At 36.1% G+C, this 22,615-nt stretch overlaps 1 pseudogene; it reads left to right on the top strand.

The window, feature by feature from the left end:
• Positions 1-15,902: 15,902 nt before the first annotated feature.
• Positions 15,903-18,528, top strand: LOC115301044 (annotated as a pseudogene).
• The last annotated feature ends 4,087 nt before the right edge of the window (positions 18,529-22,615 follow it).

Here is a 22,615-nt window from a genome sequence, read left to right on the forward strand (position 1 = left end):
AGATGGAGAGGGAGAAGGGTAGGGGGAAAAAGAGAGGGGAGGGAGGGAGAGGGACATAAAGGGTCCAGAGCAGGCTCTGTGCTGACAGCAGAGAAACCAATGCAGGCCTCCAACTCACTATGGATTTAAAGTGTGTTGCTAATTTCCAATTTTGGAAAAATTTGCTTTAGATATCTTTTTGCTATTGATTTCTAATTTAATTCTGTTATGGAGAGCATAATCTGTGTAAATTCAGTCGTTTTAACCTTATTGAGATGTATTTTATGGTCCAATATCTGATTTATATTGGTAAATGTTATATGTAATCTTAAAAAAGATTTATTCACCAGATTTTTAGCTGTAATATTCTATAGATGCAAACTAGATCAACTTTGATGTAAATTAGGTCAACTTGGTTACTAGTATTCAAGTTTTGTTATCTTTACTGAATTTTGTCTGATTTTCTTATCAATTTCTGAGGAAGAAATATGAACATGTTCGAGTATCACAGTGGGTTCTTCTGAATTTCTCCCTGAAGTTTTTTCAATTTTTGCTTCGTGCAACTTGAAATTCTATTGGTTGACATGAACATAGTTAATATTGTTATGTATTCTTGATTAATTGATTTATTTATCATTATGATATGCTTTCTTTTATTTCTTTGTCTTAAAGTCCATTTTGCCTTTTAAGAAAATGCATGTGGTATTAATAAGCCAAGAATTTGCATTGTATATTTTTCCTATACATTTAGTTTGTGTGTACACGTCTTTCTAATTTAAAAAAATTATTCTCACAAATAGTATATACTGAAATCTTGAATTTTCTAAAAACCAACTTGACAATATTTTGCTTTCAGATGGAGTGACAGTCCATTTATTTTTAGTATAATTTTTTATATGGTTGAGTTTAAGTAGCCCATCATGATAGGTGTTTTATAATTAGCCATCTGCTACTTTCTCATGTTCCTCAATTTCTGCTTCATTTCAGTATGTTTTTTGAAATTAATGATATCCTATTTTATCTTCTTCATTGGTATTTTCAATTATGTATTTGTTTTCCTTGTATTGGTTTTATTGATCTAGAATATATTGTGGAAAACATATAATTATATTCACTGCTCAGCCACAACCCTTATTTTTGTTGGCATATATTTTACTACTATATATATGTTAAAATGCCACAATAAATCATTTTCATTTTTTCTAGAATAGTCTCAGTTGTTTTAAATGATAGCTAAGAAAAAATTAATATATAATATGCTATATATGTATATGTAACTGCTGGGAGCCGCACCGGCCTTGCTGGATGACACGGTCACAGTAAGGAAATGACAAACGTGCACGGCTCCTGCCATGAGAGGCGGAACTGGCATCTCCTTCTGCTACTTCTGCTCATGGGAAATTAAGCCTGTTGCTGTTGATTAGGCCTCACAATGTTCCAAGTCAGACCGATATTCCCCACACACCTACCTCATGGGAAGCAGCATATTCCCACCTCTATAAAGAGGAATTTAAACAAAGCACTGCAGATGTTTGTTGAAAGGCTCTTCTAATGAGCCTCACAAACTTAAGACATGTAAATAAAGGGGGTTAAAGAACACAAGAGTTACTATTAACTCTGTCCCGGAGAAAAAGAGTCTAACTTGGGAATAAGAAACAGACACAAGCCTGACATAAGTCACTGCACATACCTTTGCTAATCAGTGCCACAAATACCTTCCCTTACACTGACACCCACTATGAGGATGGGTAAGAGTATTACAACTTAAACTCATATGCAAAGGCCAGCTCATCTAGGGCGCCTATGGCTCTTACACCTTCAACATCAAAGAACAAGGTTGACAAAAGGTTTATTTACAAACCAGCCCCAATACATTCTTCCTCTTGTGAGTCAGACAGAATGACTCCTAGCCTAGTTTATGCCTGAATCTTAGAGTTATTGATATAAATAAGTGTGTTTGCTATCTGCTTCTCACTGAGAACATCCTGCTGTCGTCTTAGTTGTAAGATTTACTGCCGGTTCAAACAAATGTGTACTTTACCCGCTTTTCACTGAGAATATCCTGTTATCCTATTATGTGTAAAAATTACCTCACTGAAATTAGAGTAGCTCTGCAAAAATGCCTCTGTAAAACCTGTGTCTGCACCCTTTTCAAAGCATCTTATCACTGAGAATTATTTGTAGTAAAAATTCCACTTTTTGATGTCATGTTAACACTTAATCTATAAATAAAGACCCAAAACCCGACAGCAGAGATGCCTGCTTGGTGACCAAGAAAGAAACTCGTGGCTCTCTCATCTCGCTTTTTCGCCGACACAGTGTCTCCTTCAGGGGACCCTGGACCTGCTGGAGCTGGACTCGGCATGTAACACTATATGTACTTATATGTATATATAAACCCTTTTTATTTTAACTCTGATTATTGTTGACAGTAATTTGGTTATACTGTTTAGCAACCTTAATGAATTTTCAATACTTTAACTATTAAAATAATAAATAAATGCTTCATGCAAAAGCTTTTAAGAAAGTGGTATTCAACCCCAAACTGCCTATTGTACAAGGTTAAAAATGACAATATAGCCATTTATGAATATATTTGTCAGTATTCCCATTTTCGTTTTTATCGTGTAATCATTTGTGACTCCATGTGATGTTCTGCCTATTCTTTGCTTGTAAGTCCATTGTTATTGGTTAGGTTTTTTTCAATATACATTCCAAATCCCTTCTATGTTCTCGACCCCTTTCTCACAGAGAATAGAAAGCTTAAAGCTACATTTCTTAGGCCTTCTTGTAGCTAGAGTTCTTTCTGAGACTTAGAGTCTACTACTCTGATGTACCCTCAGTAGACTTGAATTTGGAACTGAGTCATATGAGGAGAGACATAGAATGAGCTGGAGGGTATTATATTAAATGAAATAAGTCAGTCAAGAGAAAGACAGATATCATATGTTTTCACTCATATGTGGAACCTGAAAAACTTAACAGAGGACCATGAGAGAAGGGAAGGGGAAAAAATAGTTTCAAGCAGAGAGGGAGGTAAACCCATAAGAGACTTAAATACAAAGAACAAACTGAAGGTTGATGAGGGATGGAGAGGGAGAGAGAGAAAAATGGGCGATGGGTGTTGGGGAGGACACTTTTTGGGGTGAGCTCTGGGTGTTTTATGTAAGCAATGAATCATGGGAATTTACCCCTAAAACCAAGAGCATACTGGAATATGATGTATGTTAGCTAACTGGACAATAAATCATACTAAAAATAAATAAATAGGGGTGCCTGGGTGACTCAGTGGGTTGAGCATCTGACTTCAGCTCAGGTCATGATCTCACTGTGGTCTGTCCCCATGTTGGGCTCTGGGCTCACAGCTCGGAGCCTGGAGCCTGCTTCAGATTTCTGTGTTTCCCTCTCTCTCTGACTCTCCCCTGCTCACACTCTGTCTTTCCCTCTCTCAAAAATAAATAAACATTTAAAAAATAAAAATAAATAAATAAACAAAAAAACCCCTAGTAATATTGAGGTCTATTTTGCTGCTGTGAAACCCAGCGGAAGTATCTTTGTCCTGGATGTAGGACAGGTATACAGTCATCTTCCAAATTTAGCAAACAGCTTCCCAATTTAGTGGCCTTTGGATCAGGGCAGGAGCAGTATAGATCTGAAACCAAGAGCTTTTTAATTCAATAGCTGTCACAAACAGCTGATTTCTTGGCAGTAAAGTTTGACACTGGAAGTATTCTTGATAACTTATTTTAGAATCTCTATTTGTAGATAGAATCTTCGGAAGAATCTATAGCCATTTACTATTTGCTTAACATAGCTAGAATGGATTCTACCCTACTTAGCAAAATCCTGACCATTATACGCAATTGGAAATTTCTTCTAGTACATCCAGATAGCAGTTAAATAATACTAACAAAATCATGCTAGACCTAAATACTTTGTAGACATTTCTAAAATGCCATGAGAGGCATAAAACTGAAAAAGAAAATGAGGAATTTTAAACTTGGTGGAAATGGTATGAATTAGGCACACATTGTTTTATATTCGAATAGATTTATATGGTATTCAATATCCAAGATAGTAAAAATAAGAAAAATTAGGGAAGTTGAAATACTTTCATCTATTTTAATTGATGAAACATCTTCCTTTAATTTGGTACATCAAATAGCTATTGTGAGCCTGAGGGATTGAGTAAAATATTTTACCTGCTAAGTTAATAAGGAATAAAAAAGAGGAGAGACATTAGATGTTAAAGTACTCAAATGCAGTTAAGGCCAGACAGTCTTGAAGTCTGGACCTGCTAAGTGATTCTCCTGGGTACTAACATACTCTTAATGTCATATCATAATAAATAACAGAAGTGTCCAAGGTTTTTTTTTCAAATTCTTACTAGTTATTTGCTAGTTAGGATCCAGATCCCTAAGAGACATGCAGATCATTAGAAATTTGTGGAAACTTGGAAATACATTCCCCTCTCTGTGTTTTCTGTTGCTTTATTTAAACTTTTATAAATTGTCATGTCATTAGCTATAAACTGTGTATGTTGGTCTCTTTTTACCATTCATATTACAGACTGGTTGTGTCAGCCTAGCAGATAAATATATTTAAAATGGGGAAACTATTAAATTTTTTTCTGGTTGTAAGATAACAGATTTAGGTTTAATATTTATTAAAGTTCATTTGTTTTCTGTATTTGTTGCATTATTTTCTATACTATTAATTTCTATTGAATATCATCATTCTGTTTGTATTTTCTGCTTTCTTCATTGAATAAATTTGTTTTCAACTTAAATCATATTTCATTGGGGTCATTAGCATTAATGATTATCTCTAATGTTCTACATTTCATAGGTTATAATGAACATTGTGTTATGCATTAGAGACTTTAACCTTTATTTTGATATTCAGTTATATATATTTCTACCCTTATCTTTTCATAGTATAGGAGCTGCATTCTTTTATTCATACTGATTTTTATTATGTGCACTTCTTTAAATTTGTCTATAGGTCTATTGCTCTTCTTTCGGGTTTTGGAGAGCATTGAAGATGGATGAATGACTTTTGACTTTGCCTGCAGAATTGCACCAGCTACGTCTGGACTTTAGATTATCTTTCTTCCCCTATGCAAAATGACTGAATGTATCCTCTGAAAATTCATATATTGAAATGTAATGTTCAATGTGATAGTGTTAGGAGGTGGGATCTTTGGGAGCTGGATAGGTCACAATGGTGGAACCCTCATGAATGGGATTAGCTCCCTTTATAAATAAAGCCTTACAGTATTCCTTGGCCTTTATTCCCCTGTGATGTTACAGTGAAAAAACAGCCATCTAAGAAGTGAGACCTCATCAGACACCAAATCTGTCAGTTCTATGATCTTGGACTTCTCAATCTTCTGAATTAAATGTGTGAGAATTAAATGTCTGTTGTCTATAGGCTCTTCAGTTTGTAGTATTTTGTTACAGCCTACATCCACTTTTGCTTGAGCACTGACCCCCAAGGCACCTGGCTGACAGGTATCAGACCTTGTGAAGGAATTTATAGGAGTTTCTTCTTTTGTGATTATGGGAGCAAATATTACATTTTCCAAGAAACCTATTTTTCTTCCCCTCAAGAAAACAGGCTATTGACTCCTGCTCACAAAAGAACTAACGTTTGCCTTTGCTGTGTTAAAAACATTGCCTTGTATTTGAATGTTAAAGATCTCTTCTTTCCCTATGTGATAGAAGAGTCACCCATCAAGTCACCCACTTCAATCACTACTGATAAAGGTTATGCATGAGTCTTCTACCAATCTATGTTCTGGGAAATTTTTACATACCAAAGAATTTGTCATCAAGAATCATTGTCTAAGGCAACTGCCACTTCTGTTTTGTACCCCATACATTTTTACAATAAATAAAGCTAACTCTAGGGTCAGAGTAGAGTAGCCTTCCTGGTGATCAGAAAGAAAACTGAGGCTTTCTTGTTCCCTTTCACCAAAATGTCCATCCTTCAGGGAGCCCTGGACCTGCTGGAGCTGGACTCCGGCACTTTCCCTTTTCGGTTTTTTAATATTTTATTTAAGACACTAGCATTTAAGTTCATAAGTAGAATGGGCACATAATTTTTTTTTTTACTAAAACTGTTTTGGTTTGTTTGTCCACACATGATGTTAGATCACAGAGATAAGGACTAAACTTTAGGAATTGCGGAGAAGTGATGTGGAGCCTAGCTACTCCTCAGCCCTGAACTGCTTGAACTTACATGAGAGAGTAGTATAGTTGGATTTTGCTTGAGACTTATTTGGGGGATCAATTTTATTTTTGGCTGAAAAATCCATTCTTTTTGTTGTTGTTGTTGTTGTTGTTGGAGAGAGCCTCTGGAAGCAGAGGAGGAGCAGAGAGGGAGAGAGAGGGATAGAATCCTAAACAGGGAGTCCAATGCAGCATTCAGTCTCACAACCATGAGGTCATGACGTGAGCTGAAATCAAAGGTTGGACCTTAAAAAAAAAAAAAAAAAAAAAAAGGTTGGACCTTAAGTAGGCTTAAACTACTAAGCCACCCAGTAAAAATCTAATCTTAAAGAATCTTACATATATTCTACATTTTCTTGAGCTGGGCTTCATATTTTTATGTAAAACATATTCATTTTTAAAGTTTCCAATTAATTGCAATGAGGTTGTTCATAATCTCTTATGCTCTGTAAAATGCTCTATGGTTTACATGATATTTTGTATACCTTATGTTCCTTGTGGATTTGTCCTTTTTTTTAATCAGTTTTGGTTTTGAATTCACCTTTTTAATAATCTTTATTGATCATGATTGATTCCTTATGAAATAAAAATCATTAATAATTTCTATTCTCAGTATTAGATTCTATAGCATAGGAAACTTTATTATTATAGGTATAAAACTACATAACCCAGAAATCTTTTAAGGATATGAGTCATTAAAAACTTGTTCTATTTCTTGCATAGCTATTAGAATTTATTTTCCATAACTTTGGTTTGAGTGATTGATTCCTTTTTTAAAAAAGCATATAGAATTTAAGGGTGTCTGGGTGGCTCAATTACCTGAGCATCCAACTTCAGCTCAGTTCAGCATCACACAACTCATGTGCTCTAGCCCCTCATTGACTCTGTGCTGACAGCTTGGAGCCTGGAGCCTGCTTCAGGTTCTGCATCTCCCCTCTCTCTCTCTCTGCCCTACCCTACTTGTGCTTTCTCTCTCTCTCTCTCCCCCTCAAAAGTATATATACATTTAAAAATTTTTTTTAAAGTTTAGAATTTCATACTTATTAACTGTAATTATAAATATTCTCTTATAAAAATATTCTATGTTGTGATAGTGCCATTTTCATTTCCAAATTTGTTTTCATTTTTTGATTTTTTAATATATGTCTTAGAGATTAATCTGTTTTTCTGGTTTCTGAAAATTAGTTCTAGCTTTTATTTAAGTAATATATTATTTGGTTAATACTACCTAATTATTTTTCAATATATAATCTTTTATTTTTTTGTTCTCTTTGTTATTATGATTATGACTTATATCATAATCTCTCCAAAGATTATTTGAAACATATTCCTAAGTGTTTAGATTATCAAAGGTGTGTAGATCTTACAGAGGAAAGGGACTGCTTTTAATGGATTTTCCTGAGGAGAGAAGTTTTCATCATTTCTTTATTTAGTAACTATTTAAATGGCTTTTGCAAAATGTGGGTCCTATTTCTGTGAAAACTCTTCCCCTGTATATCTCCGATGAGATGAAAATCACGTGATTTCATGAAGAAATCTGCTTGGGGACAGACTGCAGTAATATTCTCATCCCGTTGAATACCTTAGGTGTACTGGGTCTCTGAGGCCTTGAGAGATAATGAATAAGAATCTTACAGTGGAACTCAAGTCTCTATTTTCACACATTTCCCCTGGTTATTCTGAAACCCAGGACTATCAGCCAGGATATTCTTCCCACCGTCTTGACACAGTGAAGTGTTTTACTTGTAATACATAGACATTTGTGTGGCATGAATGGAGTTTGACTCTTTCCTAATCATATGCAAAATGGAACTTAAAAAAGTTTTATTTTATAATCTAAGGCATTAAATGAAGTCCTAATGCATTTAGAGCTTTGCTTCATTATGTCATCTGGTCACAAGTATCTCTCAAGCCCTTGTCTAGTCACAGAAAGGAAAGATGGTTTCTGAACACCAGTTAATTTGCAAATACAATACACTTTAAATTTACAAAGAGAAAACCTGTGTTGCAACGTTTGATGAATTTGAAATGTCTCCACTTTCCAGTTCGTTTATAGAAATGGTTTTGGCCTTGTTCGCAGCATGGCGGTGTAACTCTAGGAGTGTAAGGTTTGAATGACATTTGGAAGAATCATCCATTTTCTGCCAGATTTTCCATAACTCATGCTCATTTTCAGTGGTCAATTATCTCCACCTCGGAGTCCTACAGAAGTGATGCACTTATTCTCAGTAGAGAGGTGTCACTTCCATTTGATCATCCTGATGAGATTCTGCATAGTGGCAGGTGGCCCCTGCTCATGCGGGCAGGAATAGTCCTGCTGATAAAATGTCCCTCCGAGGCCGAGGCCCTCCACAAATTAAGTCACACATCAGCACTACTGGGCCTCGCAGCTCTCTTGTTTTCTCACACTCATTCTTCAGTGCTGGGAGCTCAAACGTACTTCATGTTTCTCAATTTCTTCATTTCCATGATGCAGAATTTGGAGAACAGGAAAATCACATGTAACACCCTTGACATTATATTCAGTTTTAATAATCCAAACTTTTCTCTGTGATTTGGTGAGCATTTATCATTATTTGATGGCCTGGCATCTTTTTGAGCCCTCTTCCAATGTGACATATTCAATCCTTAGTTCTCAACTTAAGAAGCCAGACCATTTTCTCTCCCCTCCTATTGTCTACATGATTCTGTGATGCAAAAGTTCGATTTGGAAGTAAACAGTAGGGGGAAGTGGGTACAGTGCAGAATCTGTCTTTTTGTGGACACGGTGAGCGACTTTAGGACCCCATGCAATCTTAAAAGTGTGAGCTGTAATTCTTGTGCTCTGTGACAGGGACATTCTAACTGAAACAACCCCCATGTTGTGGTTGCCGGCCCAGGCTGCTGGCACTGACTTTCCAACCTTCTTAGAGATCCTCTCAGCTTCCAAATATCTTTTAATAATGTATTATGTGATATGTAAATGTTACTTAGGATGGATTCTTAACTCTGCAAGCAAGAACTCTGAACCTGCACATTCTCTCACACTTGCTAGCCACATTCTGGACATTTTGATTTTCTTTCTAGCTTTCCAAATATACCATGTGTCCCGACCTCAAGGCTCTTCATTTGATGTTTCATCAGCCCCAAACACAGAAATACTCAGAGTTAGCACTTTTCATCTTTAGACTTCTGCTCTAACACTACCCTTTCAAAGAAGCCATCCTGACAATTCTTCTATTTAATGATCTCTGCCATGTTTCTTGTTCAGTTGGTTTGTGTTTATGTATCTTCACATTTTCCTTATGACATGAGGTCAGAACCTATTTTTGTTTTGTTTACTGAAGTATTCTTAGAATCTGAAATAAAGCCTGGAAAATGATTAAAAAATTTTTTTAACATGTATTTATTTTTGAGAGTCAGAGAGACAGAGCGTGAGCAGGGGAGGGCAGAGAGAGAGAGGGAGACACAGAATCCAAAGCAGGTTTCGGGCTCTGAGCTGTCAGACCAGAGCCTGACTCAGGGCTCAAACTCACAAACTGGGAGATCATGACCTGAGCTGAAGTCTGCCACTTAACCGACTGAGCCACCCAGGCGCCCCAAGCCTGGCAAATGATTAACATTCATCTTTTATGAATGAGTGGATGAATGAATGCATGAATGAATAAATAAATATGCCTTATGTATTGCTTCATTTTAAAGAGCTTTTTAAGGACAGTATTAAGAAATATATGTTTGTATTTTGGCCTAAGTAAGAGAAAGAACTGAGAAACTCAAAGGAGAACTGCGCTAGGAGAGAGAATATGGAGAAAAGTGAGTGCTTTTCAAAGGAAAAAATGGTGAAGCCAATGATAAAACCAAAGTATAGTCATCTTCTAGGGAGGTTATACATGTACATTACTAGCAGCCTTGTACTCAGAGCCTCATGAGAAGCTGCAATGGATAAAAAGAAAACCTAAGAAAATATCTCTGCCACTTTCATACTCTGGAATAGTTAGTGGAAAAGAAGGAAGATTTGTGGAAAAGGGAAGGCAAAGACAGAACCATGTGAGTGATGCAGTCCTGATATTGTTAGAAATAAATTTCCTTTAGCGTTTACATTACTCTGAGTGAAAAATCTGAAACCATTATTTGGGGATAAGTTCTTAAACAAAAATTATTGTTTGGGATGTGTTCTAAAGTTCGTTCCTATGAAACAGATGATGAAGTACTAATAATTTTTGAGAGAATATTAATCACTAAACTTTAATATATAATAGTGGAATCCTAGTTAAATCTTAATAGTGACAAACTTGAAAGTTATACCTTGTCAATTCCTTTTCTAATTAGTGGATAGACATCTTGAAACACTATGATCATTTAGATTTTAATTGTCAGACAGATACTGTCATCTATAGCTACTCCTTATGTCCCAATCAAAAAAAAAATGCCAAGATAGCAACTGTAGTTTTGATGATTATAGACCATGGCTAATTGGGTAATGGGCAAGATTCAGTTCTATTGCTTATTGAGTCAGAACATAATTATAATCATATTATCCACTATCCCATGAGCATATATATATTGTTTTCTTCCAAAACATCTTAGTGTATAATGTAGATAAGTATATAAAGTTTCTCTCAAGAGGAATTATAGATTGCATTTTAATTCACTTAAAAGATATTCAGACATTATTGCAACATGCTAAGTGGATACATACATCCATAAAAAATGTACTTAGTGTGTCAAAAATAACAAGGCCATTTATGGAGCTTGTATTAGGTTCGGGGAGCTCTTGCCAGGGCTTTACATATATTAACATGTTTAATCCCCATTGCTATCTTATGAGATAAGTTCTTTATTATTCCCATGTTATACATGAGAAACATAGTATTTAGGAAGATCAAATGACTTGTTCAGCTATAAACAATGAATGAGTAACAGGGTCAGAATTTTCATCCAGGAATCCTGCCACCAAGTCTATGTCCTTAACCATAGAGCAATACTGCCTTGGTGGTGGGAATAATAGGAGTTTTGAGTTAGGCTAGCTAAAAATTGGGCTCAAATTCCAGTGCTGACTGTGACTTGAAAGCTATTCTGCAGCCTCTTTCAAATTTAAAAATCTTCATTTGTAATAAATAAGCAAATAATAACTAAACAAAGAAAAATCAAGAAATCAATCCATGAAAATATCTACTGCAAAGGTTTGAAAGTGACACGTTGTTTGAAAGTAAGGGGCACCTGGGTGGCTCAGTCTATTAAATGGCTGACTTTGATTCAGGTCATGTTCTCACAGTTCTGGACTTTGAGCCCTATATGGGGCTCTGTGCTGATAGCTCAGAGCCTGGAGTCTGCTATGGATTCTTTGTCTCCCTCTCTCTCAATCCCTCCCCTGATTGCACTCTTTCTCTGTCTCTCAAAATATGAATACACATTTAAAAAAATTGGACAGTAAAGTAATGAATAAAAGTACTTAGCATACCGATCAGGATATGCTATGTCCTTAGGTATCAATATGACTTTTCTTTCTATGTCAGAAAATTATCAAAACAAACCAGAAATACTTTTTATTGCTATTTTCTCCATTTTGCCATTTGAATGGGAGAGGGCTGCTGTTGGGAGATCACCTCAACTCCTGGCCCCAACACATACCAACATGGATTGTCAGACGAACGCATGCAGTGGAGACCTGAACGGTATCCCTTCCAGTGTTGTAATTTGCCTCTATCATTGTGTTTACTTCTTGGCTAATTTTAAATGTGATATTTAAGAAGAAGAGCCCATCCTGCCTGGTGTACCTGCTTCTCAACATTGTTACTGTTGTACGTAATTATCTGTCACTGAAAAGCTAAAAAATTGAGTTCCTTTCGCTTTTTTCATTTCTTTACTTTTTTCCCCCCTTGGGTACAATTTTCTTTTAACTTATCAATTTCAGGTTTCTGGATGATAGCAACAAATTTGCAAATATAAGAGCAGACCTCTTATAGAACTATCCTCTTATAATTTTCAGAAATGCACAAAAAACCTCCAGTTAGGAATTCCTTTAGTTTAACAAATAAGATCATTTTAAACTTCCCAGTGGTGATGTCTTCCCTCGTTGATTCATATTATTGGGAGTAATCTGCAGAACTGAAAAATTGCCCCCAAATCAAGATTTATAATACTTCTGAGAAAAGACTGCAAAGCATTAGATTTGAGAACCTTGTAGTCTTGGGTTATCGTACTTCCTTGTTATTACTAATTGCCATGGCTTACTCCTATTTTTAATATTCAAGTATAGATCATATAATTAAAAATACCATTAACATCTGACCATACCACATTACTGAGGAGACCTGAAACTGAGGCCATTTACATAAATCTAACATTAAAAAAGACTGCCCTTGTATGGGTTCTGGTTTGAGATAAAGTAATGTATCTCATTTCATGTCCAGTAAGATGTCTGATACTTGAATTGTCAAGAAAAAGTAGCCTTTTTATATATAGGTGTGGAGTCAGGGTTTCCTGTATTGTGTGACTTAAGGAGAGCCATGTGACACTTTCTGACCCTTTTCCTGTGTAAACCTTATATTCTTGTGATGCTTGTTTCACTTTAGCACATTTCCTTAACCAACCAAGAGAAGTATATTTCTATCAGCAAATAAGATGTTGGTCTACAAATAAGATTAAAAAAGGTACCAGTCAACCAGGGTATAGTGTGTTGTTTTGTTGAGAAAACAGGATTTCTTAATGCATGGTTGATAACATATACCCTAATGAAAAAGAAGAGAGTTAGAAGCGAGTGGAATTTGGGAGTGATTTTGTGATTTTATGAGGGGAGATCACAGAAACAGAAGAACAAGAAGATCACTAGGTATTAAAGAGACAATGGGGCAAAAGGCAGCAGCAGAATTGGCTTAAAAGGGGAATTCATCACATCCATACCTCAGTTTCTTCTTGGACTATCTGTTCTGTTTCATACATTTACTGTTTTATCCTTTTGCCAATATCACACTGTAAGAATACTCTAGGGTAAAATAAGGCCTGAAATTAGTTAATACAAGTTCTCTAATCAGTATCTAGGTTGTCAATTTTCCAATCAAATGTTTTGCACCCCTTTCACTGGCTTTTTGTCTTTTTACTGTTGATTAGTGTTAGTTCTCTATATTTTCTGGACAAAAATTTGTGTTGATTATACAATTTGAATATATCTTGGGGCATCTGGGTGGCTCAGTCGGTTAAGCATCTGACTTTGGCACAGGTCATGGATGATCTCACAGTTCATGTGTTTGAGCCCCACATTGAGCTCTGTGTTGACAGCTCAGAGCCTATAGCCTGCTTCAGATTCTGTGTGTGTGTGTCTCTCTCTGCCCCTCTTCTGCCCAAACTCTATCTCTCTCTCTTTCAAAAATAAATAAACATTAAAAAAAGAAAATATCTATTCCTACCCCTTGGCTTGCCTATTTATTTTTTTAAGTGACATTTTCAGGTACAGAGAATATTTTCTTGTGACAAAGTCTAATTTATTTTATTCTTTTCTGGTTGGTGCTTTATGTGTCTATGTAAGAAATCTTTGCTTCCTTAAATGGCTTAAAGTTATCCTCCTATCACTTCTTTTAGATGATTTATGGTTTTAGTTTTTTCATTTAAGCCTACTATCCATCTTGAATCCGGTATTTACTGAAAAGAAATGAAAACATATGTCAACATAAAATCTTCGACAAGAATATGAACAGCAACCTTGTCATTATTAATAACTTCAAAGCAGAAACCAAATTACTATGCGGAAGAAATGGATAAACAATCCTATTGCATTCACACAATGGAATACTATTGAGCAATAAAAAGGAAGGCACTCCTGATACACTCACAACTGGGATAAATCTCATTAATGTCACATTACACAAAGAGAACCAGACACAAAAGAATAGATTTCTATGATTCCAAGTAAATGAATCTAAGAAAGAGCAAAACTATTTTAAGGTAATAAAAATCAGAAAATGGTTAACTTTGGTACCAAAGTAGTGATAAGGCAGGTTCTTACTGTCAGAATGAGCAGGAAGAACTTTCTGGAATAATGGAAAAATTCTGTATCTTGTTTTGGCTGATGGTTACATGGTGTATACAACTGTCAAAACCTATCAGAATAATGCCTTAAATCTGTACATTTCATTGTATGTAACTTATACACCAATAGTTATCTGTCTTTGTTTGTTTTTTGTTTTTGTTTTTGTTTTACATAGAAGGAGCACCTGCATGGCTTAGTCAGTTAAGTGTCCGACTTTGGCTCAGGTCATGATCTCATGGTTCATGGGTTTGAGTCCCATGTGGGCTCTGTGTTGAGAGAACTGTGGACTCAGCCCAGAACCTGGAGCTGTTCTTGATTCTGTATCTCCCTCTCTTTCTGCCCCTCCCTCTCTCTCTCTCTCTCTTTCTCTCTCAAAAATAAACATTAAAAACTTTTCAAAAAATAAAAAAATAAAAATAGAGTCAGAAGGACATTAAAAGGGATAATTGGATTTTTTCAGTGACAGGTATAATGTGAACAGTCTTTTCATAAACAATATGCCCCTTGGAGCTGGACCGTCTACAAACTGGGGCTGTGTCCGGTGACTATAGCAACCCACGCACAATAAGGAGCAGCGTTACTCTGACTGGACGTTATATACAAGCAGCTGTTTGACAACAGCCATTATTTTTTCCTTGCTTACTTTGTTTTAATCACTTTACACCTATTACTTCAATTAATTGATCATTAGAGGCCACAGTAATTTTTATTATCAACTGAGTATGCAGTTTTTCTTTGCTCCTTGCTAATGAGACCAATATTGAGAGCCTATGACTTTAAAATGGTAAAATTTTGTCAAAAGCCAATGTGTATATGAAGAGATGATAAAGGAGAAAAAGATCTCTAAACTAGGAAAGTGTTAATGTCCGATTGTTTTACTGCCCAGGGCTAGCTCTAGGCAAATGTTTTAATAAGGAAGTTTATCTTTAGTATCTCATGAACCTTTCTTCTAATAAAATCACATCACTTTCACTGCTGTCTCAAACACTCCATTTCAACTCCATTTCATGGGGTTTACCTACAGCTTCTTTTTGTGTCCAGTACATATTTGCTACTGAATTTGTACTGAATCATTTAGTCCTCACAGTAAGCTTGTTTGGTAAGTACATTTATACTATTTACCTCCAAAACATACGGGTTTAAGTTTTATCTTATTAAACTCTCATTTCTTCATAAGTGCGCTCTGCCTCACCCCACAGAAATACAAGGTGACACTCAGACGCCGACCACCTAATAGAGGAGGTGATTTTATGCACCGAATCCTTTTAGTACAAATTATTCATAGGCAGCCATTTTCTCTATTGATTCAACATATACTTACTAAGCACTTATTCTATACTAGGAACACTCATTGACCCTTAGAGTTCAGATACTATAGGAGGACACTCGTGGAAAATAGTCTCAAATTTCAGAGATTTCAGGAGGGGTAATATTCTCTAAAGCTGGGATCACTTGCCCTCCTCGAAATAACTCAGTGTTGTCACCTTAAAAATGGATGCTGCCAATCCTATCTTCCACTTATTAGAATTCCAAGCCATGAAGACTACAAAGAAGAGGCATGTAGGGCTTAGAACTGGGTGTGAAATAAGAATATCAAAATACTTTCTACCAGCTATTACCACCACCACTGTGGCAGCCACCACATTAGGATGGAGGTAGCACTTCTCATTCAGACCTGAAAAATATCTGAAAATTCCAGTGACCATGATTCATCTAAGGGTTGGGCTGTCATCTGTCATGAGGGGTCTGATATAGAGATGGTGAATTCTGAATGTGGTATAGTCAGTGACAGCTGTGAGATCGCTCCAGAATGTACATCTTTAGAGTAAGAGAAGCCACAAACATTGCAGTCAGAGGAGGGAGAGAGAAGCCAAAATGGCACAGTGTTAATGGAAGAAGAAACTGCTTACCCAGCTTTGGAGAAAACAAAGTCAGCACTGGAGAGAAGAAGAAAAGTCATCTGAAGACCATGTCTCTTTTAGAACTGGCAGTGATGATTCTGATATTGTTAACCTTAATCCACCTAAGTTAGAAGAAAATGGAAATCAAGAAGCCATAATTATTGAAGAAGCACAGAGTCCAGAAGACTTTAACATGGGCTCTTTTTCTAGCAGCCAGTATACATTCTGTCATCCTGGAAGTGTGTTTTCATACCAGGCTAGCAATGATGAATCAAGTAGTAATGAAACCAGTCATCAGCCTAGTCCTTCCTTTAGATGATGCCATGCTAGGAAGAAGAATGTTTCTAGCTCAGATTCTGAGGAGCGACTACTTCCCAAACAAGAAACCAAACCCTCTAAGGAGTTGTGTAAATGCCAGTTCAACAGTGGTCTCAAGAAGTGTGTTATAGTTGAATTGTGATTGCAATCAGCATGGGAATCAGGCATTTCTATGGCACAGTTCAGCTTCAGAATCATCAACAGTCAGAAAGATATATGAAGATGAACTGAATGATATGAAGGATTATCTTTTCCAATGTCATCAGGAACAAGAATCTTTTATAGATTATAAGTCACTGAAGGAAAACCTTGCAAGATGTTGGGCTTTACTGAAGGAAAGATGTCCTTTAAGACTCAGAAAAAGATACAGAAAATTAGTATTTAAGAATATCTCTACACCTTATCTTTTCCAGGAAGAGTTAAAGAAACTAAGAGAACAGATTAGAATATTGGAAGATAATGGGACAGGGACTGGATTAGTTACAGAAAATCAAAATCTTAAGCAGCCTCATTTTAAGAAGATAAAAAGCTAAAGACAAACAGCTTCCTTAACCAAAGGGAGACTTTCTTGACAGAAGCAAAGATGCCAAGGAGGGGACTGGAGACAGAGCAACTAACACCCATGGCTTTAAAGGTGGAACACCGGCAGTGAAGCTTTGGAGAGTCGTATAGCAACTCAGACTCTCCCAACATATTGATTGAAAAAAAAAGGAAATAGAAATCTTATGGAGAAGACTCACCAAACTGAAACAGAAGCTGAACTTTGAACAGCAGCATTCTGATTTGTGGGCAAGACTCTATATTGAGGCAAAAGATTGAAATGTAAATCAAGAAACTGATGGAAAAAAGAAAGAGGGCACAGTAAAAAAGTCAAAGGAAACATTTCAGGTTCAGTGAAGGAAACATTTGATTCTATGACATCTACCAAGGATTTTGTGAAGCTTCATAAAGAAGAAATTGAACGGGCCTAAGAAGCTGTGAAAGAAAATCTGAAAACAATTCAGGTTCAGTTATATACACTTTCAGGTATTTCAAAGATACCACCAAGAATATCCTTGATGAAAAGGGCAATAAAAGATTTGGTGCCACAAACGAAGCAGCGAAAAAACCAACAACAGTCTTTTTTTAATAGATTTTTAAAAATGTTTATTCATTTTTGAGAGAGAGAGGGAGAGAGAAGTAAAGACAGAGCATGAGTTGGGGAGGGGCAGAGTGAGAGGAAGACTCAGAAACTGAAGCAGGCTCCAGGCTCTGAATTGTCAGTACAGAGCTCGAAGTAAGGTTTGAACCCAGGAACCATGAGATCATGACCTGAGCCCAAGTCGGATGCTTAACCAACTGAGCCACCCAGGTATACCCCCCAACAACAGTCTTTAGTGAATATTTACACTCATAGTATAAGGCACATACATAAAACCAGAGTAATAGAAGTAAAGAGAGGGAAGGAAAGAAAAGCCAATTCACTCTGAAAAATTTAGAAAAAAATACAAATTCACAGAAATGCAGTGCTGAGCATGACTGTTAGCGAAAGTTATGATTTTTCCACAACGTTTTGTCCTGGTGTATCTGACTGTGTTCAACAGGAATCCATTAACTTTTTTCATATGAAAGGATTGAATCCTGTAGGGATAGATGAATTTAGACAGTTAGTTAAAAGATATTTATTAGAAAAACTGGATGTTTTTCACCATTAGAAAGAATGGTCCTTTTATCAATAAGTTTTTCTAAATGGTATCTGTATATATGATCAGAAGCTCTTCACTGACTTTGCTAATGATGCTAAAGATTATCTTAAAGACATGAAGGGATATCAGATAATGGTGGAGTGTTGGAGAAATTGGATGGTTTTATATATAGAGAGACACTTCTTTGGTCACACTCTGTCCCCTCCTCATTTACGCAGTCAACCAGATAAAAAACAACGGACAGTAAATATTGAAAACTCCAGGCATCAAAACAAGAGCAGAAGCACCCTTAGCCACAAGCTGATAAAAGAGAAGATAAATGGCATAAATACGGTTGCAGTGACGGAAGACACATGGTTAACTTTGAAATAGAATTGAGGCAGTTACCTTTGGACCCTAAATATTGATCATGATGGTTAACTTACATTAGAAAATAGTAACAGCAACGTTGATTCTTTCTACAATGTTTGGCATTGAAATTAAAATGAAATTATCAAGATAATGTTTTTCTGTCATTTCTAAATATCAGTTTGGTGACTTCACATTCTTACTCAGAAGCATCAAGCAAACGCTTACTAACTTGCTTTTTCCTGTAGTTTAGCTTTGCTGATTTTTTTTGGCACTGAGAATGTTCAACTGTAGTTTTCAGGCATGCAATTGATTTTGTACATGAAATGAGTCTTCCTTTTAGCGTGTGAGCTTAAAGGGAGCCCAAATCATATGACAAAGTGTAATGAACACTATATTTGTGTCACATTTGCAGTACAGCTTGCAAAAAGTAAATTGTGATGGAATTTCATTTTTAACATTTTATAATCTTAACACTTGCTTCTTGTCTTTTTGTGGGTTCCAGAGCCTCGTTGACTTCTGAAGAATTGGCTGCTGCCTTATGAGCTTGCTGACTTGTTTGCTTGGGAAACTTCTGCACATCTGAATATTGTGGAAGAAACAATAAAACTCCATGAGTTTTATTCATGAGAATTTCCATGAGAAACTCTAAAGGTCTTTATTTAAAATCTGGCATTTGTATTAAAATATGATTTTATACTTTGTGATATGTTTCATACATTTCCTCAGTGGTAATATTTAGCAAAGCAGTTCAGTGGTTGCTTTGCTAGTCCCATGAATCTTGCTCAATGTTTACAGGCTTATTTATGCAGCATCTGAATATTTCTACCCAGCAATGTCTATTTCTAGGAAAAATTTAAACACAGTTCAGAATTTCATCTTCTGGAACATCTGAGTTTCCCTTTTAATTCCCATTCCTAGACATATATGTGACTTCCAGTTTGACCTTTTGGCAAATGATTGTGGAGAAACAGAGCAGCTCTCTCATAGCTGCTTGAAATTAGGAAAGTACTTATTTCCTAGAAGTAAATACACATTTAAGTAAATAAAGGCTACATTTTGCAGGAGGGGAAAAAAAAAAGTTTGTTTCCTATTGCCACTGTGACAAACCACTCCAAATTTGTTTGCTTAAAATGGAAAACAAATGTATTATCTTACAATTCTGGAGTGCCAAAGTCTGACATGGGTCAGAATCGAGGTGCTGCCAGAATTGCATTCTTTCTGAAGGTTCTAGGGGAGAATGCATTCCCTTGCATTGTCTAGCTTCTAGAGGGGAGCTGCACTCTTGGCCTCTTTGCATTCAAAAGCCAGCTGAATCACTATATTGTACACTTAAAACTAATATAACACCATATGTTAACTACACTAGAATTAAAATTAAAAATAAGCAAACAAAAACCAAAAACCAGTAGTGCGTAGCAATTTTATATTTTCCTCTGTACCTTCCGCTTTCCTTTTAACTTGTGAGGATGCTTGAGATTTCTCTTTGGGCCTTCTAGGATAATCTTGGATTATCTCTCCTCAAGATTCTTAATTTAATCACATTTGTAAAGTCCTTTTTGCCACATAAAGTAGCATATTCATAAATTCTAGGGATTAAGATATGGGCATATTAGGGAGGAGACATTTTCTGCCTGTCACGTTATAATTATGCATTCCATCAAAACTATCTACACTGGAAATGTAGCTATCCATAAATTGTGTAATTAATAGTCAGCATATATGTTATACCTATAGTAAATTACTTTTTAGACTCCCCCAAAAGTGTTTCAGAAGGAAAAAAAAACATTTCTGAAAGCATTCTTTTTTGGCCCCCAAATAACTCCACTGAATATCTAGATAATAAACATATTCTTAATATTTTCTCCTCTCTCCCTTTCTCCTTCCCTATCCCTTTCTCTCCCTCCCTGTCCTCCCTTCCTTCCTCTTCCTCTTCCTCCCTCCTCCTCTTTCTCCCTCCCTCTCTGACTGTCTCCCTTTCCCTTTCCTCCAATCCTGTTTCTCTCCAATCAAACACACGAGCACGCACACACATCTAAATCATCTAAATCAAAAGCAAAAGCACAATGATAAAGAAAATATCTAGTTCAGAAGTATATATTCCTTGGTCTTAAATAATATGCACTCATATAAGGAGAAAAATATTTAAAATGTCTGGGGGATTGCTAGAGGGGTGTGAAACATCCTTCCCAGGAGAAATAATCTCATAGTTTAAGCTAAATTTATGGAAGGAATTTGATGGGTTGGCTCCATTGTCTGGTGCCTTTGGGGCAAAATGCAATGTGCTGGACTTGGCAGATGAGTCAGAAGGCAAGATTTCACACACAATTTCCTTCTGAGAAGAAAAGAAAATCTTTTGAATGAGTGCTTTGGAAAGGCTCCTTGAGCTATAACCTTGGTAGATGTTGGATTCAGGATCATTAACCACCCAAGATAAACACAGTCCACGGGAGGCAGTGTTCTCTCTGTATGTGGGTTGCAAATGGACTAGTTGTTTACAATAGCTGCAGTAAAATGAGAACCAAGTTAAGTAGTGATGAGTCAACTATGCAAGCCTCTCCCTCTAAAAGTGCAAGGACAAAAAAAAATAACATCAATTTCCAAATTGAGAATTACTCAAAAATATATGATTTATTCAATTCAATCAAATCGCCAGTGAATTATTTAGAATGATCAGCAGAGTGCTCCCTTCAGCAGCACAAATATGCTAATGATTAGCAGAAAGATGACAGGATTAGATTTCCAAATCTACTCCTTAGTAGCTGAGTGGCTTTGCTTAATACATTACTTAACCTCAATGTGTTTCAGGTTGCTGTTTACTTTTTAAATGATGGGTAAAATACACTTGCCTAGGCTGCACTGCAGAATTGTGATGAGGATTACAATGACCTGAAAGAGTACTTGGGATATTACTCAGTGTACTCCCAAGCAATAAAATTCTATACCAACTTTATTAAATATTCATATCTGTAAAACATTGATAACAATGCCTGAGCTTACTAATTATTACCAAGTATTAATCCAAGGTATGAAATAGGTAGTAACAAATGAAGGTGCAGAGTTTAGTCTCTTTTTGACAACTTCAGAATAATGAGTATCAGTCCCAGTGATCAATTCAATGAGTTATGACATGAATACACTTGTAAAACTACTCTCCTGATCAAGATAAATAACATTTCCATCACCCTTAAAAGTTCCCTTATGCCCCTGGGGCACCTGGGTGGCTCAGTCGGTTAAGCCTCCGGCTTCGGCTCAGGTCAGATCTCACGTTCGTGGGTTCGAGCCCCGTGTCAGGCTCTGTGCTGACAGCTAGCTCAGAGCCTGGAGCCTGCTTCCAGTTCTGTGTCTCCTTCTCTCTCTGCGCCCCCCCTCTCATGCTCTGTCTCTCTCTGTATTAAAAATAAATAAAATATTAAAAAAAAGTTCCCTTATGCCCCTTAGCAGTATCAACACACATTATTTTGAACCTTTTAGAATTTCATATAAATGGAATCATGCAGTACATACTCTCTTATGTCTAGTCCCTCTCCCTCAGCATAACAATCCTGACTTCCTTCTCCACAATGTTGTTGTGTGTTTCCTTGGTTCCTTTTTGGGGCTGGGTAGTATTTCATTGTGCTGCATCCATTTCCCTGCTAGTCAACATTTGAGTTACTTTAACTATTTTTGAGTTTTTAACTATTATAAACTTCATATATCTTTGTGATGATATAAGTTTTTATTCCTCTTGGATAAATCCCAAGGAGTGAAATTACTAATTCACATGTAAATGTATGTTTGCCTTTATGAGATACTGCCCAACTGCTTTTGTAAAATGGTTGTGTCATTATATTTCTCCACCAGCAACGTAGTTTTCTCCATAATTGACAACACTCATTCCCACCAGTTTTCATGGTTGCAATTTGTACGTGTATAGTTGCATCTCACAGGTTTAGTTTACTTTTCCAACTAATATTGTTTATTGATACTTCCTTTATCTTAAGAATTATTCTTGACACTATATGTATATATGTAAATATATGTGTATATATATATATCTGCATATAACACATATTCTTTTCTAAATTGTGGTTTGCAATTTTATTTCATTTAAGCATTAAAGTCATCTGAGCTTAGAAGGGTAATTTTTTATTTTAATAGAGTTCA

The sequence above is a fragment of the Suricata suricatta genome, chromosome 1, assembly GCF_006229205.1.
Source record: "Suricata suricatta isolate VVHF042 chromosome 1, meerkat_22Aug2017_6uvM2_HiC, whole genome shotgun sequence".
NCBI lineage: Eukaryota > Metazoa > Chordata > Mammalia > Carnivora > Herpestidae > Suricata > Suricata suricatta.